This window comes from Chiloscyllium punctatum, chromosome 36 (assembly GCF_047496795.1).
Source record: "Chiloscyllium punctatum isolate Juve2018m chromosome 36, sChiPun1.3, whole genome shotgun sequence".
NCBI classification, from domain to species: Eukaryota; Metazoa; Chordata; class Chondrichthyes; order Orectolobiformes; family Hemiscylliidae; genus Chiloscyllium; species Chiloscyllium punctatum.
The window spans coordinates 18,344,624-18,356,617 of NC_092774.1; the positions used below are offsets into that span (position 1 = coordinate 18,344,624).

The window sequence follows — 11,994 nt, forward strand, 5'->3', positions numbered from 1 at the left end:
CACTCTTCATGATTTTATAAATCTCAATGACATCACCACTCAACCTCCTGCACTTCAGTGAAAAGTGTCCCAGTCTCTCCTTATAACTCAACCCCTCCAGTTCTGGCAATGTCCTGGTAAATCTTTATTAAACCCTCTTTAATAGTATTCTTCCTATTACAGGGCCACCAGAACTGTACTCAGTCCTCTCCAAGTGCCCTCACCAACATCCTGTACAACCTCAACATGATGTCCCAACCCCGATACTCAATGGGGTGAACAATGAAGGCAAGTGTGTTAAACACCTTCTTGACCACCCTGTCTCCCAGTGATGCAGCTATGCACCTGAATCCTCCCATGTCTCTGTTCTCCAACAAGACTCAAGGCCCTACCACTACCTGTATAGGTCCACCCTTCCTTGTTTCAGCAAAATGCAACCCCTTGCTTTTATTCATACCTCTCTCATACATATACACACACATACACCCCCCAACACTCTCACAGGCTTATACTCTTTACCAAGCATGCACACAAACTCACATGCACACACACAAATAACTCTAAGAAGTGAATTTGAATTGGCAGAATTATTTGCAGATACATTCTACTTTGCTCAAAATGTGCAGAAACTGCAGGCAGTCAATCTGTGTAATATTTTATAAATTCCTACTTTGGAAATAGAACCAGTCTGATCCAAGATTGGGGTATGACAGGCTCGAACCTCACACCTTTAATGCATTGTCTGAGCTGTCAGCCTTTTCTAAAATAAAACCTTAAGTCATCTCAAGAACATAACTTAAAAGATGTTCTGGGATTTACATATTAATGAACCAAAACCTGCAATCCATTCTCAAAGATGGAAGACTTAACAGCAATCTAGGTTTGTTCAATATATCCTTTCAGTTGCATGACACTGTGAGCTTTTGCTATCAATTCTGTGTCTTTTGATCCGGCTCCACAGCTACGCGGTGAAGGAGCAGCGCTCCAAAAGCTAGTGCTTCCAAATAAACCTGTTGGACTATAACCTGGTGTTGTGGGATTTTTAACTTCATCCAGGCCAGTCCCCCACTGGCTCCTCCACCTCGTTTCCATTGAACACAGCCCACACCTCCCGATGCTGCCAGGAAACTTTACAATGACGATGAAATGATGCACTCTACAATCCTGAAAAACTTACAATTTCTAATGATACAGGCTCCTCATTCACTGCTCCATCTGACAGACAACATTGGAAGCTTAGTGCAGGAGGCTGAAAGAACTGATCAGCTTTAAAACAAAAACCTCTTGGAGCTCAAAGCTTTCAATGAGAGTCTGAGCCAGGGGGTAAATTCAGGTAACCTTTATTGCGACCCAACTTTGTTACATCTTCAGACCCCCTCCTGCAAAAAGGCAGAGAAAAAGGAGCTGCTTTTTAAACAGCTCAAGGTCAAAGTACATACACTCCAACACCCCCCCCACGTTCTTTACTATTGGTTAGCACCCAGTCGTCCCTTTGTAATTGGATCCTTGGTACAGCTGTAACCAGGAGGATGTGTTGCCTCCTCACTCAGCAATTTCAATCCATACTCTGTCTCCAAGTAAGTTTCTCCCCTCTCATTTGCCGAGCGAGGAGGGGTGGGGCAGTGTAGATTCAACCACACTGCTGTAGACCTGGAGTCATGTGTAGGCCAGACCGGGTAAAGGATGCAACTTGGCCATCACAGTTTCAATTCCCCTCCAGGTGAACTCGCTGGTGCCTCCGCAGGCCGGAGGAGCAGGTGGAAGCCTTCTTGCACTGACAGCAGGTGAACGGCCTCTCCCCTGTGTGGACCCGCCGGTGGGTCAGCAGGGTGGAGACCTGGGTAAAGCACTTCCCGCACTCAGGGCAGCTGAAGGGCCTCTCCCCGGTGTGGCTGCGCCGATGAGTCTCCAGGGTAGATGGGAAACAGAAGTTTTTCCCGCAGTCATCACACTTCCATCGTTTCTCCAAAAGGTGGGATTCCTCGGGTTTCTCCATGGCCAACGCTTCAGTTACACACAAACACGCATACAGCCCCACCCTGCCGTCAATTCCTCTTTCCAGGCTGTATAGCGGTTACATGCTCCACACTCAGTGCGCTGCAACAGTAGGGTCTCTCATCCAGTCCCACTGACGCTGAAAACGTACCTAAACAGGAACCAAAAAGCTTTGCTCCTTCTCACAGGCTCATAGTTGAAAATTGTTGCGGTCCGAATGCACTGAGTGACTGTCAGACATTGACTCAAAGTGAGGACTGCAGACGCTGGAGAGTCAGTGTCGAAATGTGTGGCATTGGAAAAATCACAGCAGGTCAGGCAGCATCCGAGGAACGGGAGAGTCAATGTGTCGGGAATAAGGCCTTCATTTGTTGATTTTGAATCTTCTGACTTCAGATTTTCAAATACTCTGCAAAAAGAGATTACAAAAGTCATCACTATCAGTGTAGGGTAGAAATTCAAAACAGGCAATTCTACTTTCTGCACAATATTCTTTTGTTGTTCCACAAAATTGAAAGCACCATCCCACTCTCCCTTTCCCTCTGTTCTCACTCTGATCTAACTAATTCTCCTGAAGTTGCTGATTCAGGATCTTACAGGGGCAGAAAAAGCAAAAACATCAAGACTGACATCTCTCTGAATTTTGGATACCTCCACCTGAAAGTTAATATCTTTCACAACAGTGGGATCCTGCTGAGAGTGAGCAGGTCTGATTTTGGGAAGCAAAAAAAAAAGTGTGTCAATTCAGGGTGAACCTGCAATGCAGCTTCTTGAGGAAGGACCAGACACAAAATGGTTAATGACCCCGAGAAGGTGGGAGCAAAATGAGACATCAAGGCATTAACACCGACACACTTCAGTCAAACTCTTCTGCCTCCAGTCAGGGCAAAACATGCTCTGAAAGTCCAGCCTTCACAACCACACTTCTGCTTTCACTGAAGACGATTAGGGTCACACAGCGCAGAAACAGACCCTTTGGTCCAACCTGCCCAAGATGCCCAGATATCCTAAATTAATCTGGTCACATTTGCCATCACTTGGCCCCTATATGGGCCGGGTGCTGACAGCTGGGACTAAATTGGGTTGTCTCTCTTGTCAGCAAGGACAAGTTGGACCGAAGGGTCTGTATCTGTGCTGCACATCTCTATGACACCAGTCGCATTTACCATCACTTGGCCCTGACCCATCTGAACCCTTTGTATTCATACACCTCTCCAGATGCCTTTTAACTGTTGGAATTCTACCAGCCCCACAACTTCCTCTGGCAGCTCATTCCATAAAAGCACCACCCTCTTCATGATAAAGTTGCCCCCGAGGTCTCTTTTACATCTCCCCAGTGCCCTCACCCTGAACCTATGACCCTCTCGTTTGGGACTCTCCCATCCCAGTGGAAAGACCTCGTCTATTTTCCCTATCCATACCCCTCATGATTTTATAAAAGTCTCAGACTCTGGCGCGATGGGGAAAACAGCTCCACCCCATCCTTCTGTCCCTCCTCACCCGGGTAATTAAGACACATACCTGAGTTTGCAGAGTCTGCTGCCTCCCTGGATTCACTCCAGTTGCCACAAGTGAACAGACTCCCCCCACACACTCCCAGGACGAAGAATTGCTGAGAGGGAGGGAGTTTCATGCAAACTGACAGGGCCACTACCACGTTGTGACGCCTTCAATGGGTCAGGGGTGGGGTAGGGAATGGGAAAAGGGGCGAGAGGAAGGGGTGGGGCGCGGCCGGCCGGCTGGCTAGCCTGCACCGCCCTGCACAGTTTGCAGGAATTCCTTCCCTTCACAGAATCCCCACAGTGTGGAAGCACGCCACTCGGCCCGACGAGTCCACACTGACCCTCCGAAGGGTAACCCACCCACATCTGTTCCCCTTCACCTGTTGCTCTACTCCCTGACTATCACACCTAACCTGCACATCCCTGGGCACTATGGGTAATTTAGCATAGCAATTTCCCCCCCTAACCTGGACAAAGTTAAAAATCACAACACCACATTATAGTCCAACAGGTTTATTTAGAAGCACTAGTTTTTGGAGCACTGTTCCTTCATCAAGTGATTCTGGAGAATAAAATAATAAGACACAGAATTGAAAGAAAAACATGACAGTGTCCTGTCACTGAAATGATCCATTGAACAAACCTGGATTGTTAAGTCTTTCATCTTTACAAATGGGTTGTAGGTGTCATTAATATGCAAATCCCAGAAATCCCTGGAAAGCACCTTATCAAGCGAACTTAAAGTTTTATAACAAAAAGTGACACTTGAGCTCAGCTCTGAAAATGTGCATTCACTCCCGTGAACACGTGTGTGTGTGTGTGTGCATGAGAGATCTTGTATGTGCGCATCTTGTATATCTCTGTCTATTTGAGAACAGGTGCCTTACTTCTGTTGGTGTAAATATTGTTGTAAATCATAGCTGGGTTCTCAGAGTTAGATGTAAGGGAGAGAGAATTCCTCAAGTAGGATAGTATAAGAATCCTGGGAGAGCCCCATTTGTGGTTTACTTTCTCATGAACAAACATTAAACACGAGCACCTCGTCATTTCGAATTTGGTTTCCTTTTTCTTGTAAGATCCCCTGCTGTGATTACACTGTGCCTGGGTGGCTGACAGACTGGGAGATGGTGGGTTGGGGCTTGATTGACTGAATGCTTTATTGTTCCAGAAGGTGAAAAAGGGGACAAAGCTTCAGCAGAAATCCAGCAGAGCTGAGCACAGACCGACATCATACTCCTTGGGGACAGGGAGATCAACAGAGGACAGAGAAACCAGGCCCTAAAACCCGAGCTGACATCAGACTACCATGTGATCAGAGCTTTGATGAGCAGTGCCAACCCTCTACCTTTACCAAGCTTCCCATTAGACAACACCCTCAATATACAGAATCTAATCCTTGCCATCCTAAAGACATGTCTCTGTAAGGAGTCTCAGACCATAATTATTCACTTCAATGTGTGCAGTTAATTCATTCAATTTTGTTACAATGCAGCACACATTCACACTCACCGTTTCAGTTTTTGTGATCTTTAGAATCCAGTTTTGATTGCTGGTACATTTACTCTCCTTGTCCCTTTCTCTAATATTCATTTCCCACATCACCTCACTGCTCACCGGCCTTGATTTGGATTGGCCATGCTAAATTGCCTATAATGATGACGGATGTGCAGGTTAGGTGGGTTAGCCGTGGGAAATGCAGGGTTACAGTTACATAGTGATAGAAGCAGGAGAAGGCCATTTGGCCCATCCAACCTGATCCACCATTCATTAAGATCATGGCTAATCTATTCATCATCTGTGATCCTCCTCCTTGCATTGTCCCAACTACCTTTAAATTCCCCTACCATGCAAAAACCCATCCAACTGTGTCTTGAATATACTTAATGAAGCTGCCTCCACTGCTTCCTGGGGCAGAGAATTCCATAGATTCACTCGACTCCAGGAAAAGCAGTTCTTCCTCATCTCTGTCCTAAATTTACTCCTCCTAATCTTCAGCCTGGTTTCATTCACCAGCAGAAATGACTCAATAGGTAGGGCTTCATCCTCACAGTGCAATGAATTCCCACTTTGCACCAAAACCTCGGATTTACTCACTCACTCAGTTGCTGTCTCACAAATGCAAGATTTCATTGTAACTTCTTCTGCTCCCATTAAGGGCAAACATCTTTGAAAGCTCCTCTTAAACTCCAACCTTCACAATCACACTTCTGCTCTCCCCGAAGATGATTAGAGTCATACAGCACAGAATCAGACCCTTTGTCCATCCACACATCATTCCTGATGAAGTGCTCGGGACCGAAATGTCGACTCTCCTGATCCTCAGATGCTGCCCGATCTACCACCTTTTTCACCGCCACACTTTGATTCTAATCTCCAACATCTGCAGTTCTCACTTTCTCCACATCCCAAAGTATCACCATTTAAACAATACATCTACTTTCTGCTTTTTTTCACAGCAAAGACTATAACTTCACATTGAGATACTGCATTTGCCACGTGTTTGTAAATTGTGGTCTTCTCGACTTCGGGGAGACTGAGCGTAAACTTGGGGAACGGATTGGTGAGCATCACAGCTGGGTCCGAGAGGCTGACCAGACCTCCCAGTCACCATCGATTTTAATTCCCCTTCCCACTCCCTTTCTGACAAGAACATCTTAGCCTTCCTCTATTGCCACAACGAACAAAACTGCAAATTAGGGAACAAACCCCATCTTCCACCCTGGCAGCCTACAGCCTGCAGGACCCAACATCGAGTTCTCCAATTTCAAATAACCTCCCTTTCCATCCCCCGACTCCCTTCTCAGCCCCGTGCCCCTCACTATCACTCCTTCCTGCCACCAACCTGATTTCTTCCACCCAATGATTAATCAGGCCGGACCCTCTCCCTATCTTCACCTATCCCCACTTTAGCCCCAGTCCTGAAGAAGGGTTACACCCGAATTATCGACTTCTACACCTCTTGATGCTGCCTGATTTGCTGTGTCCTTCCAGCCTCCTGTCTGTCTATTTTGCCAATTGAGACACAGACCTCGATCACTTTTCCATAGTCCGTCCCCTCCCTGGGTTCAATCCCTTTCCTTTCAGTCAACAATTGAACTCCGGAAAGAAATAGAAATGGCAAAGGGGGCGAGAAAAGAGAGTGCCGTACTCACAGATCTGAGACAGAGGAAGGAATTTGCGGTCTGAGTGAAGCTCAATGTTGATTCAGAAAGAGAGGAGCAAGAGGAGCAGCTTCAGAAACTCATGGTCCAACTTCCGCATTCAGACAATGGGGTGGCTCTGATTGGCAGGAGGACCAGTTGTGTTCTGGTCCTCCACGGTTCCCTATTGGGCCATCAAAGGAAGGTCGCGCGCCTTTTTTTTGCGGAAAGCAATGAGCATGCCCAGTGTTTTGCTGACACCGGTGGGCATGTGCACTGCGTTGATGACACCGGGAAACATGCGCAGTATGCTCATTGGGGGATGCTGGTGTTTCTTGGAGAAAGTGAGGACTGCAGATGCTGGAGACCAGAGTTGAAAATTCTGGCATAAAATTCCTGAAGAAGGGCTTATGCCCGAAACGTCGATTCTCCTGCTCCTCGGATGCTGCCTGGCCTGCTGTGTTTTTCCAGCACCACACTTTTCAATGCTGGTGTTTCTGTCATATGTTAAGAGTCCAAATGCCAACAGGAAAAAAAGGGTAGAACCACAATTTGTTTTTCCCTGTGATTCGACATTGTATTACTTTTGCATTCTGTATGGCTGCTCAACTTTTGTATGTCTTTTCCCCAGCTTTTCCCCGATTCCAGAACTGGAGGGCATGGGTATAGGGTGAGGGGGGAAAGGTTTCTGAGGGGCAACCTTTTTGCACAGACGCTGGTGTGTGTCAGCCAGAGGGAGTGATGGAGGCTAGTACAATGATAATATTTAAAATGCATCTGGATGGGGAGATGAATAGGACAGATTCAGAGGGATAAGGGGCAAAATACTGGCAAATGGGTCACTAGATTAATTTCGGATATCCGGTCGGCATAGACCGAAGGGTATGTTTCTGTGCTCTGTGATGCTATTTCTAGATAGTTGGAACCAACTTCACAAGACTAGGACTAGGCCATTCACCCCTTACATTCAAGATCAGAGTGGTGTTGGAAATGACAGCAGGTCAGGCAGCATCCAAGGAGCAGGAACATTGACGTTTCAGACAAAAGTCTCGAATGCTGCCTGACCAGCTGTGCTTTTCCAGCACCACTCTAATCTCCTGCATCTGCAGTGCTCACTTTTGCCCATTCACCCCTTCCAGCCTGTCCTGAGCGGTGGCCTGACTGCGTTTATTTCAGTGAAAGAATCAGATAGATTTCAGCAGCTCTTTTAAAAAACTTGAACGCGCTTTCTGGCTTTAATGATGTTTCTGAAGATATCATTTTAGGTATTCTCAATTTTGAAGATCAGCCATTTCTCACCCCTCCCGACTCCCAGGTAGAGTCAACACCATCCATTATCTCTCTCTCTCTCTCTCTCTGTCCTTTGAAGGGTTTGATACAGAGGTCAAAGATGGTTCGAGGCTCGAGAAAGGACGGTGTGGTGGGGGCTGGGGAGAAAAGAGACAGACTGGATGGGGGACAGAGAGAGAGAAAATGGACGAGGGGGCAGAGTGTGGGGGTAGAGAGAGACTAGGGGGTACAGAGAGAGAGAGAGAATGAGTGGGGTTGATGGAGAGATTGAGCGGGGGAGAGAGAGTGGGCGTGGTGGAGAAGTGGGAGATGGCACAGGGCAGGGTGATACTAGGCACACAGACACACAAGATGGTCACTGAGCCATCAGTTGGCCAACTTGACACACGAGATGGCCGCTGGATCACAATATGGAGAGAAACAGCAGAGCAGATACAGACACTGCCTGGGGCCACCAGAATGTTAGCACAATGGACTCACAACCCAGGTGATTAGTTTAAGGCGGGTGGGGGAGAGAATATTCATGAGTAATGAACACTGCCCGCCGAAGTGTCTGGGTCCAGCCAACACCTCTTATAGAAGTGCCAACAGCATGATACAGACTCAATACCAAATGCTAATAGCCAGGGCTGCAGGAATCCTCCTTCTCAGGGAGAGCAATTAGCGCCCATTACAACAACAATGGATTTCCATGGAGACATTGAAATGGACAATGTCTGCACTGAAACTGACAACGACTGTGTGGAAATTAACAAAGGTTGTGCTGGAACTGACAATGATTGTATCAACTATCAACGATTCTGCAAGTATTACCATAAACAAATCATGTTACAAAAACAATAATCTCATCCCTGACCGATTGGATCATAAGATGTATAAAAGTTTCTTGACGTGTGCTCCAGGTCGAGAGAAGTCTCGGAGCTGACACTGTGCTGTTGGTGTCTTTCTCTCCCCGGAGCCCCGGTATTTCCTTGTGCAATAAACTCTGTCATTGAACCCCAATTCTGACTCCGAGCCTGGTGTATTTCAGGGGAGAGAGAATGGGGCGGGTGGCAGATGGTGGGGGGAGGGGAGAGAGAGAGAGAATGGATGGTGGGGGCTGGAAGAATGGACATGGGACAGAGGGTGGGATGAGAGAGAATAGATGGGTGTAGAAGGTGGGGAGACGGACTGGACAGGGCCTGAGGAATGAAACGACAGGGGTACAGAGGGTGGCGTGAGAGAGAGTGGACAGGGTGTTTGGAGTATAGAGGGAGAACGGGCAAGAACCTGGGGATGGAGAGAGAATGGACAAGGGGCGCTGTGGTTGGCGGTGGAATGGACAGTGGGAGCTGTGGGTGGTGGGAGGAAAGAACGGGGGTGCTGTGAGTGGTGAGGGAGAATGGATAGGGGGCGCTGGAGTGCCGGGGTAGAAATGGACAGGGAGCGCTGGAGTGGCGGGGGCTAATGGACAGGGGGCGCTGTGTGTGGCCAAGATCAAAAAGGTTGATGACAGTCAACACTTATCAGATGGTTTCCCGAACAGAAAACCTTGCACTGGACACTCCCAGAAGAGGGGTGTTTCATCTGTATTCCTTCAATTAGTTTTGAAATATTGTTGTGTATCTGAATTGTTCAGGGATACCTGGGACAGAGAGAGATGGCTTTGGTTGTTGGAGGTCAGTCATCTCAGTTCCAGGACGTCTCTGCAGGAATTCATAGGGTCGTGACTTCTTAGGCTCAACCATCTTCATCAGTGACCTTCCTCCATCATAAGGTCAGAGGTGGAGATATTCACCAATAATTGCACAATGTTCGGCACGATTCACAACTCCTCACAAACTGAAGCAGTTCAGTTTGAAATGCAACAAGATCTTAACAATATCCAATGGGCTCAGGAGTGGCAAGTGACATATATGCCATGCCAATGACAAACAATGACTCATCCCCAAAAGAGATAATCTGACCACTGCCCCGTGATATTCAACAGTGTTACTGTCACTAAACACCCCACTATCAACGTTCTTGGGGTTTATCATTGACCAGAAACTCAACTAGACTAATCACAAACACAATGGCAACAAGAGCAGGCAACAGGTCAGGCATACTGTGACTCCCCAAACCCTGTCCATCTTCTACAAATCACAAGTCAGCAGTGTAATGGAATACTCTCCCAACAGCTTGGATGGGTGCAGCTTCAACAGCATCCAAAAAGCTTGATACCATCCAGGACAAAGTCGCCTGCTTGATTGGCACCATCTCCACATACATCCACTCCCTCTACCCCACTGTTCAGAAGCAGGAATGTGTACGATCTACAAGATACAACACAGAAATTCACCAAAGATACTTAGAAAATACCTTCCAAACCAACAACCACTTCCTCTAGAACGACCAGGGCCACAGATACTTGGGAACACAACCTCTTGCAAGTACCCCTCCAATCCACTCACCATCTTGATTTGGAAACACATTGCTGTTCCTTCAGTGTTGCTGGGTCTAAATCCTGGAATTCTCTCCCTCAGGACATTGTGGGTCACCGTACAGCGTGTGGACTACAGCAGTTGAAGAAGGCAGGTCACCACCACCTTCTCAAGGGGAACTAAATGCTGGCCAGCCAGTGATGCCCATGTACCACGAGTAACTTTTAATAAATGATTGAAACGGAGGGTTGGAACCTGCAAACTAAACAAAAATCAACGTTCAGGTGGAACAGACGTCGTGCTTTAATTCGGTCCTTATTTGAGGACAGATAAAGAGCGATATACTGACACTGAACTGGAAATAGAGAGTTAAACCCCTGTAGGTGTATCAATTGAAAATCGATTCAAGATTAGCTCTTGATATATACGCCCCCAATACATGAAAAAGGACGGTTAAGAAGGCATATGGGACTCTTCCTTTCATCTCTTTAATGGCTGATGTAGTACCCACAATCCCATGCGATCCAGACACCGCTCTATTGGCCGTGAGCAGTGTTCATGGTGCGCATGTGTGAGATCGACATAGGGCCCCACCCCTCGACGTTCTGATGGACGGGGAGACCAATCTTTGGGAAACCCTCTCGGACCGGAAGGGGCCTGGTCCTCCTGCCAATCAGAACCTCCGCCACTGTCTGAATGCGGAAGGTCGACCATGAGCTTCTGAAGTTGCTGTTGCTCCTCTCTCTCTGAATGAAGATTGAGCTTCAGTCCAGACTGTAACTTCCTTCCTCTGTTTAACATCTGGGAGGACCGCACTCTCTTTTCTCGCCCTCTTTCCCATTTCTTTTCTCATCCTTGGGTTCAGCTGTTGGTTTGTAGGAGCTGAGGGGAAAAAGAAAGTCAATCGAGGTGAAGGGACAGACTATGGAAAAGGTTGGTCTAGATCTGTGCCTGTTAATGTTTGACAGGCTTTGTTTCCTGAGCTTGAGACATTTACTTGTCTGGCAAAAAAAGGATGGTGTCTTGATCCATGTTGGGGATGGAAGTGGATTATGCTGTGGGTGACTTGCTCGTAGTAGTCCAATAAGTATTAGATAAGTAATCATGACACACAAACCTTGGGTTATTGACTGTTTATTCGGAGCTCACGGGGAGAGCCAAGTCGACCTCATGGTCACAAGTCACTCTGACGAGAAACAGAGAGTTGTATGATTATATAGGTTACAATCATTTAACAATTAGCAAACTGTTAATTGCAGGAATTTGAGCAACCTAAGTCACTTTGCCCAACAACGCAGTGTCTGGATAGTGTTGGTTAGTAGCTGATAAGTATACAATAGGTCCTTGCAAAGAGAAGGATACTTCCATGCAAGACAAGAATTTGTTTATCAGGTAACAGTACAGCTGCAAGGCCGAGTGTCTCTGTTGAGTCTGGGAATTAAGGGTAGTTGGGACAAAGCAGGGAGGAGGAGCTCAGACAATGGATAGATCAGCCATGATCTTAATGTAGGCTGGAAGGGCTAAATGGCCTACTCCTGCTTCTATTACTATGAAACTATAACCCTGCATTTCCCATGCCTAACCCACCTAACCTGCACATCCCTGGGCACTGTAAGTAATTTAGCATGGCCAATCCAAATCAAGGCCGGTGAGCAGTGTAGTGATGTGGAAAATGAACATCAGAGA

The 11,994-nt window shown here is 47.0% G+C and overlaps 1 long non-coding RNA gene across 1 annotated transcript; it reads right to left on the reverse strand.

The window, feature by feature from the left end:
• Nucleotides 1-1,275: 1,275 nt before the first annotated feature.
• LOC140460895 (uncharacterized) lies at nt 1,276-6,729 on the reverse strand. Its single transcript, XR_011954380.1, has 3 exons — nt 6,629-6,729; nt 4,986-5,123; nt 1,276-2,383 (listed from the first exon to the last, which is right to left on the reverse strand). It is a non-coding gene; the product is annotated as an uncharacterized lncRNA (long non-coding RNA).
• Between the last annotated feature and the right edge of the window lie 5,265 nt (nt 6,730-11,994).